This window comes from Vipera ursinii (assembly GCF_947247035.1).
Source record: "Vipera ursinii genome assembly, chromosome: Z".
NCBI classification, from domain to species: domain Eukaryota; kingdom Metazoa; phylum Chordata; class Lepidosauria; order Squamata; family Viperidae; genus Vipera; species Vipera ursinii.
This window is the reverse complement of record NC_139517.1, coordinates 57,340,796-57,349,513: the sequence shown is the minus strand read 5'-3', so window position 1 is coordinate 57,349,513 and position 8,718 is coordinate 57,340,796.

Genomic DNA, 8,718 nt, shown 5'->3' with positions numbered 1-8,718 from the left:
CTGGCAGGTCAGGGATGGTGCTGAAGCAAGCCTCTGTCCTGCCTGCAGCACCCATGCTGGTTGCCTCTTCCCTTCCAGAGCTGGAATGCTGCTGTGTTTACCATAAGTGCCAGTACCAGTAGATGCCGGCCTTCCTCCTTCTAGAGGGCCTGGGCAGCTGCTAGAAAGTGATAAGCCCATTTCAGGCATGGTGCCCTTAGGGGATTTACCATTTCACTCCCCTTCCAAGCCAGACTGCTGGTATTTTTGGCCACCTGGCACACACAGCTACTGAAGCACCAGATGGAGTGCCAGAGTTGGAAATTTCTCTGCTGCTGCTCAGATGCCCTCCCTTCCCAAAGCATTTCTTTGCTAACCTTCTTCCCAACTCTCACATGCTCCTCCTCTGCCATGGGCAGTCCCAGAAACAAAAAAAGCTTGTGGAACTAAAAAAAAAGTTCAATCAATGAATTCCAACTTTTTGAGATCTTTTTTTTCATGAGAAGTTGGAATTGATTGATTGAACTTTTTTTTTTGCCCCACAAACTTCTTTTGTTTGTGGAACTGGCCACAGCAATGGAGGAGCATGTCAGAGATGGAGAGCTTGCCCCACCCACCACCTTTCCAAGTATGGACTGATCATAAAAAGCTCAAAGCATTAAAGACACCTAGGAAGCTGTCCCCAAGCAAGCTCAGTGGGCCCAGCATTTCCACCAATTCAATTTTACTCTCCATTACTTACCCGGGGGAAAAAACTTCCTAGCAGATGCCTTGTCACTGATGCCACAATACAATAGCACGAAAGCTGATATAGTCAAACCACTACTGCCCACAAGACAACTATTCACCCCTATCACAAACAAAGAGTGTCACACCTCAGGACAGCACAGTGGCCACAGAATTCAAACAAGCTTTGGAGAAAGATGACTGGTTCCTCAGCCACAAAACCTATATTCAATGTGAGATGGACTGTTGTGGAGGGTGGGGAGGAAAGGGAAATTATGCCAAATTATTGAAATACGAATTCCACCAGTAAAAAATAGAGTCTCTGGGGTATCGCATATCCCCACAGGGCATCAAAATGGACCCCAAAAAGGTCAGGGCACTACTAGAATGGGGACCACCCTGCACAAGAAAGCAATTACAAAGTTTCCTGGGTTTTGCAAATTTCTACTGCAAGTTCATCCCTTCATTTGCCCAAATAGGTCTGCCCCTCATGAACCTGTTAAAAATGAAGAGGGGGGGCTCAGTGAAACCCAGCCAGCCACTGAATTGGACAATGAAATGCCAAGCGGCACTTGAGAGGCTAAAGAGACTTTTTTCTGCCGAACCCATACTGAGGCACCCAGACCCAGATAAACCTTTCGTAATACAGGCAGATGCAAGCAATGTGGTGGTGGAAGCTGTATTATTACAGGAAAATGACAATGTTATTGCTTGACAGGGGCACTGCAACCATGTGTGTATAGATCCAGGAATGCTGGGCTGTGTGGGAAAAGGAAGCTTATGCTGTGAGGTGGTCATTACTTACGTGGCATCATTTCCTTGAAGGAAATAAAATCCCCTTCCAGGTCTGGACGGACCACAAAAACTTGGAAGCACTAAAAACACCCAGAAAACTCACTCCTAAGCAGCCTGCTGGTCTCAGCACTTTCACCAATTCTGTTTCACACTCACACACTTGCTGGGGGAGAAGAACTTCCTGGCAGATGCACTGTCTCACATGCCCCAATATAACAGCACACAAGCCATCAATTCTAATCTACTCATGACCAAACCACAACTGTCAGCGCCAGTAACCACCAGGGCCCAAGCCAAAATAAAGCTGCAGTTGGGTAGCCAAACCGGAATCGAATTCCAGAAGACTTTAGAAACAGATGAATGGTTCCAGAAAAATAGGCACGTGTGCATGACCAAAGACAGACTACCTGGGTGGGGGAAAAGCTATATATATACCAGCCACCCAGAGGGTCAATTTCATGCAGCTGTGCCATGATACAAAATCAGCAGGGCATTTTGGATTCATAAAAACTCAACATTTAATTAAAAGGCAATTTTGATGGCCATCCATGAAAAAGGACATAGAAAGCTACATGGCCAGCTGCCCAACTTGCGCAGCTGCCAAGAGGTTGCAAGGGAAATCACCTGGACTGCTACAACCAGTGGCAAATTCCTCAGTGCCATGGAAGGAAATATCCATGGATTTTATAGTGGAATTAGCAGAAAGCAATGGAAACACTGTCATCTGGGTGATTGTGGACCTGTTCTCAAAACAAGTGCATTTTATCCCTTGCCAAAAAAGGCCCACCGCAAAGACTTTAGCGAAACTATTTGTGCAGCACATCTACTGACTGCATTGGGCACCCTAACACATCATATCAGAATTCTGGAAAAAGTTTTTTATCCCTCTTAGGAACCACTGAGGAACTGGCACCTAGTCATCATCCTCAATGTAACGGTCAGTACTCGAATAATATTTAAGATGCTTTATTAATTTCCAGGAAACGAACTGGACAGACCTACTCCCCTTTGCAGAAGTTTCCTACAATAACGCAGTCCACTCTAGCACAGGCTACACTCCTTTTCAAGTAGCCACTGGCCAAAGTTTCAACCCTATGCCAGAACCAACCCCAAATGAACCAGCAATCCCATCACTGAAAGAATGGATAGCACGATTACAAAACACCTGGCCAGTAGTTAGGAAAGCCCTGGATGAAGCTAGACAAGCAGATAAAGCACAAGCAGATAAAAGGAGAGTCGAACCTAAACCATTCATTGTAGGAGAAATGGTATATTTGTCTACAAAATAGCTAAAATCTCTACAGCCCTGTAAAATCTTTGTCCAAAATACATAGCACCTTTCCCAATCAAAAGAATCATAAACCCAGAAACAGTAGAATTAGAACTACCCCAAATCCTCAAGCAAATACACCCAATTTTCTCTTGCTGAAAAGAGAACAACAGTCACCTTTAAGACCAAAACCTTGGTCTTGGTGGAGCAGTGGGCTAATGCCTCCTTAAGTAACACCAGCTGCCTGCAATTAGTGCAGGTTCGCGTCCCACCAGGCTCAAGGTTGACTCAGCCTTCCATCCTTCCGAGGTAGGTAAAATGAGGACCCAGATTGTTGGGGGCAATTAAGCTAACTTTGTAATAATGCCGCTTGGTGTGTGTGTGAAAGCCCTAATAAGCAGGCATCTACATAGAATGAAGGCTACTGCTAAGCTTGTAAGCCGCCCTGAGTCTTCGGAGAAGGGCGGGATATAAATGGAATTAAAATAAATAAAAAATAAATAAATAAATAAAACTTCCCACCACCACCACCTCCAATCATGGTTGAAGGGGAACAACAATTTGAGATAAAAGAAATCTTAGATTCTAGGAAGTATCATGGGGCAACAACACATTACCTAGTAACCTGGAAACATCTTGCCTCCTCACAAAACAAGTAAGTCCTCAAACGTCACGTGAGAGCACCCAAACTATTAAAGAAGTTCATACAGAATATCCCAACAAGCCAGACTAACCTCTATATCTGTTTTGTTTCTCTACAGGTGGATCTCTCCTATTTTTAAGGGGGGCAGGATGTCAAAACCCATTCCTATTTTATTTCATTTCATTTCTATTTCATCCCACCTCTCCTGGGTTTTGCCATGCTTCCAGGGGGGAAGGGGGATGTGCCTGCAGGGCATTGTTTTCATTTCCTCCCCCTCACTACGGTGTAATTCCTTATTTTGTTTATTGGGGCTGTATCCTGTTTCCTGCATTATCTCTCTCTCCAAACTCTATCTTTTAAACTGTCAATTGAGAACAAAGGAAGACATAATGATCTAACCTCAGTGCCTGGATTTTGTCTACACTCCCAGAGAAAGGTATGAACAAGCCGCTGACTTTCATGTGAGCTAAAGATGGGTTGATATTATCCTCTCAGTTCCTACAATGGACTTAACACTTGGGGATTGGCTAACCCACAAGGGGGGTTCAATCTATGGGGTGGGGTCTGCTTGGGGAACACTATAACCTACTGTGTTAAACAGGAAATCTCAGATCCTGTCTATTATGCCTACTATCTCCTATTCTTAATGGCTTAGGCCCAGGATATTTGCAGGACTGTCTGCTGCCAGGAACGACTTCCCATCGCCCGGTGCGCTCACATAGGGAGGGCCTCCTCAGGGTGCTGTCGGCTAGACAATGTCGGCTGGTGACCCCCAGGGGGAAGGCCTTCTCTGTGGAAGCACCTGCCCTGTGGAATCAGCTTCACCCTAAGCTCTGGATGGCCCCAGATCTCCGGTCTTTTCGTTGTGACCTCAAAACATTTCTTTTCCATCAGGCTGACCTGGACTGATGATAGGGTTTTTTTTAAATGTTTTCAATATTTTATCACTGGGGCTTGTTAGTTTAATCTTTTTTTACATTTGTATTATTGTGTTTTATTGTTGTTAGCCACCCTGAGTCCTTCAGGAGATAGGGCAGCATATAAGTCCCAATAATAAATAAATAAATAAAAGTTCCTGCTTGAAAGAAATTGTTTTCAAGAGTTCTGTCCACCTCCCAAGATGAGACTCCCTTTATTGGTTCTCCCACCAGCTCTCCCTTGGAGTCTTCCACAATGGAAGATACCTTTTCAGCTTTTCACCAAGCAGCCTCTGAGTTTTCAGATAAAATGGTCTGGGAGGACTTCTTTTCACAGAGTATGGGGGCCTCTTTCTAAGTAGGACTTCATTCAGAGATCAGGATACAGCTGCCCAGCTCTCTCTCTCTCTCTCTCTCTCTCTCTCTCTCTCTCTCTCTCTCTCTCTCTCTCTCTCTCTCTCTCTCTCTCTCTCTCCTCTCTCTCTCTCTCTCTCTCTCTCTCTCTGACACACACATACACACACAATGTCAGCTCTGCCTGATTTGGCTTGGCAGCTCACAAGCATCCTACAATGAAAGGCTGGAAGGGGAAAGAAGAATGAAAGGGCAATAAAGGTATGTGGGTTCATGAGGGGAATTTGGGAGGTGGGAATGACAGGTGATAAAGACCAGAACAGCCAGATCCTGTTTGTAGCAGCATCCCATGGCCTTGAGGAATATGGGGATTACCCCCAAACAACTCCACATTCTCAAAACATCTTGGCAAGCTCTGGTTAGTTGGAAATGGACTGGTCATGGGGGTAGGGATGGGTTGTGGGCGAACCTTTTTTATATCTTGTGAGTATGGGAGAATTCAGAGCTGGCTTGACTTTACTGCAACCAACACCTTTAATAAAAGAACCCTTTGCTTAAATTGATTTGAGGGTCTTTCTTTTCTAAGGAATCTGATTGGGGCAGGTCTGACAGTTCTTTTTCTCCTTGCAGAAATCCTTGTACTTTTATCAAACCCCCTTGCTTTCCAGGTTCTCTGGATATGGCTGGGAATGGCACAAAAGAAACAAGATCTAGCTGCAGTGGGAGGAAAAGAGAATTTCCTTACACATACTCACACATTCACACTCACTCCTGAGCACAAAATATAAAAAAATTCAAGATACTCATCTCTTTTCCAAGCAGCCATTGAGTGCAAGATTCAAAACTCCCTTTAATACCCTTGCTCCAAATGGGCAAGGTGTCAACACTGCTAACATCGAATGTTCTTTCTTGACAAGAGATGAAGAAGCAGCTATTTCATATGTTAAACTTGTGTATTGCTTTAAGAGATAAGGTTAAGGCTGGGAGGAGGGAGGAAGAAGATTGTACCTCAAGGCCATATGAAATTAAAGAAGATTAGAACTTGGCGGGTTGTCTAATGGAAGGGAAACTGATTCTTTAAATTAATTGGAGAATATGATTAATGACAAAATTAGAAAGGTGGAGAATTGTGTTTAATATATTGTGCAAGGGGGTGGAGATTTCAGAGTCCAGCTTCCTTCAAGCAAGCATTTGCCAGTGTATTACGCTAAATAAAGGACTTTTAAGGTAAACAATGCCTCAGAGTTACTTGAAAAGCCCATATGTCATAAACTTAACACAAGGTCCAGAAAAAAGGGTCTTTTGCCAGCAAGGTGGGAGCTTACTCAGACCAGGTCCATTGGTCAGGTTATCTTGCAGTCCCATCTTGAATGCCAAATTGTTGGAAGTCAAATCTGGTCAGTGTTATGTATTAAGTGTTATACTGTTATGTTAAAAAGTACACGATGTTTAGAAGAAGTTATGAGGTAAACCTGTTGACAGGGAAACACGCGGCAGTTTTGACAGCTGTCAAAACTGCCGGGGGCAACTACGCAAGCGAAACACCTGGAGGAATGGCCATCATATCTATCGCAAATAGAAAACTACCTCAGAGCCAATCAGATCACTGAAGAAGGACTGAAGGCCACAATGCTACTCTGCATGTGCGGCCCAGCTACCTTTGATTTAGCTGAGAACCTTTTTGCGCCAACACCAATTGAAGCGGTCTCTTACGCAGATCTCAAAAAGAGGCTAACCGGGCACTTCCAGCCCAAGATGTCTGAGATGGCTTGGCAGTTCAAGTTTGATCAAAGAGTGCAGCTTCCTGGGGAGTCAGCATCGGAGTTCATAACGGGCCTAAGGCAGGCTGCACACCTATGCAAGTTTTCAAATTTAGAAGAGCGACTACAAGACCGGCTCGTCTGCGGCCTACGGGACAGAATGCTTCAGCAGAGACTATTTGCTAGGCCAAATTTAATGTTTTCCAAAGCACAAGATGAGGTGATGGCCAATGAAGTTGCCGGGGGTGCCGTTCAAACTCTACAGCCTGCCAAATCAAAAAAGTTCAAAGAAACGGTCCACCGTGAGGATACCAAATGCACCAAAGAACTCTCCAAGGAAGAAGAACCTGAAATCAACCGACTCCAAAAGCAACCCAACGCGCCACACTGCAACAGCCAGCCACGAGAGGACAATTACAAGGCAGTTCTCTTACTGAGATGTAAGGGGTGCAGCGGCAACCATTTTTGTGCCAACTGCAGATTTTGTTCAGCCACGTGTAGAGCTTGTGGAAGGACAGGCCACATCGCGGTGGTTTGCAGAGCTTGACAGAGAGACCAGTCACCCAAACACCAGTTGGAAGAACCGACTAGGAGAGGTACTGGGGCCCAGGATCCAGTTAGTGTGGGATTCTTCAGAAGCCGTAGAAGTGTATGCCGCACCAGGGCTTGTCACCCCCTAAAGCCCAAACTTAAGCTCATGGTAGAGCTACAAGGAGTTTCATGTAAGATGGAATTGGACTCTGGCTCTGCAGTCTCAATCATTTCTCAAGACACTTTTAACTTCGTGTGTAGGCGCAGTAACAATTGGGCCAAACTAAGACCCTCAGATATCATCCTAATGGATTTTCAAAATGCTCATATTAAAGTTAAGGGAGAAGCCACTTTGTTGGTTAAGTTTAAAGGGATTTTGGGGCACCTGGATGTAATAGTAGTAGGGGACCAGAGAACAAGTCTCATTGGACTCGGTTGGTTTGATGCCTTACGTATTCAGATTACTGGCATAAACCGGACACAAACTGCAGACCTCGCGTCAGTGTGCGAGGAATACGCGGATGTTTTTTATTCAACCCTTGGAACATACACAGGCTCACCTATCTCATTTAAGCTTGATCCCAACATAGTTCCAATCAGGGTTAAGCCTCATAGGGTCCCGTTTGCCTTAAAACATAAAATTGATTCCGAAATTGATAAACTGGTAGAACAGGGCGTGTTACAGCCTGTTGATCATGGGAAGTGGGAAACTCCTATAGCCACCCCACTTAAAGCCAATGAGGAAGGTTGCATTTGTGCTGACTATAAATGCACACTAGATAAAGCCCTCAAGCAACATGCTTACCTGGTTCCAGTGGTCAACCATATTTTAGCCTCTTTGCAAGGGGGTACTATTTTTGCTAAACTTGATTTAGCACAGGCCTATCAGCAATTGCCAGTTGATGAGGCCACAGCCGTGGCTCAAATGATCGTGACTCACAGGGGGGCTTTCAAAGTTAAACGCTTACAGTTTGGAGTCAGTGTTGCACCAGGTGTTTTTCAGGGAATCATGGAGCATATACTCAAGGGTATTCAGGGCATCTGCCCCTATTTTGATGATGTTCTTAATGCAGGGGAATCCCCAGAACTGTTGGCCAGTAGGCTCAAGGCTGTTTTGCAGAGGCTTCACAAAGCAGGCCTCAAATTAAAAAAGAACAAGTGTAGTATTGGGGTTTCTTCAACAGAATTCCGGGGTTTCTGAATTGATGCTAACGGCATTCACCCCGCTGATTCTAAAGTGAAGGCTATTAAAATGGGTCCTAGGCCCAAATCAAAAGCAGAGCTACAAGCATTCTTGGGTCTCCTAAACTTCTATCACACATTTCTACCTCATAAGGCTGTAATAGCAGAGCCCCTCCACAGGCTGCTGGATAAGAAAGCTCCATGGAAATGGACTAACTTACATGAAAAAAGTTTTCAGGAATTAAAAGCACTATTGTCAGAAAAGTCCACTGTAACTCACTACAAAGAGTCTAAACCTGTATGTCTTGCATGTGATGCATCTCCCTATGGGGTGGGGGCAGTTTTAAGTCACATAGAATAAAATGGGAAACAGGTTCCAATAGCATTTTACTCAAGGACATTGTCTTCTGCTGAGCACAACTATGCTCAGATTGACAAAGAGGTCCTAGCCATCGTTGCTGGAATAAAAAAATTCCATGACTATTTATATGGCAGGGATTTCATGGTCTACACTGACCACAAACCTCTGTTGGGACTTTTTTACAATGGACAAACAAACCC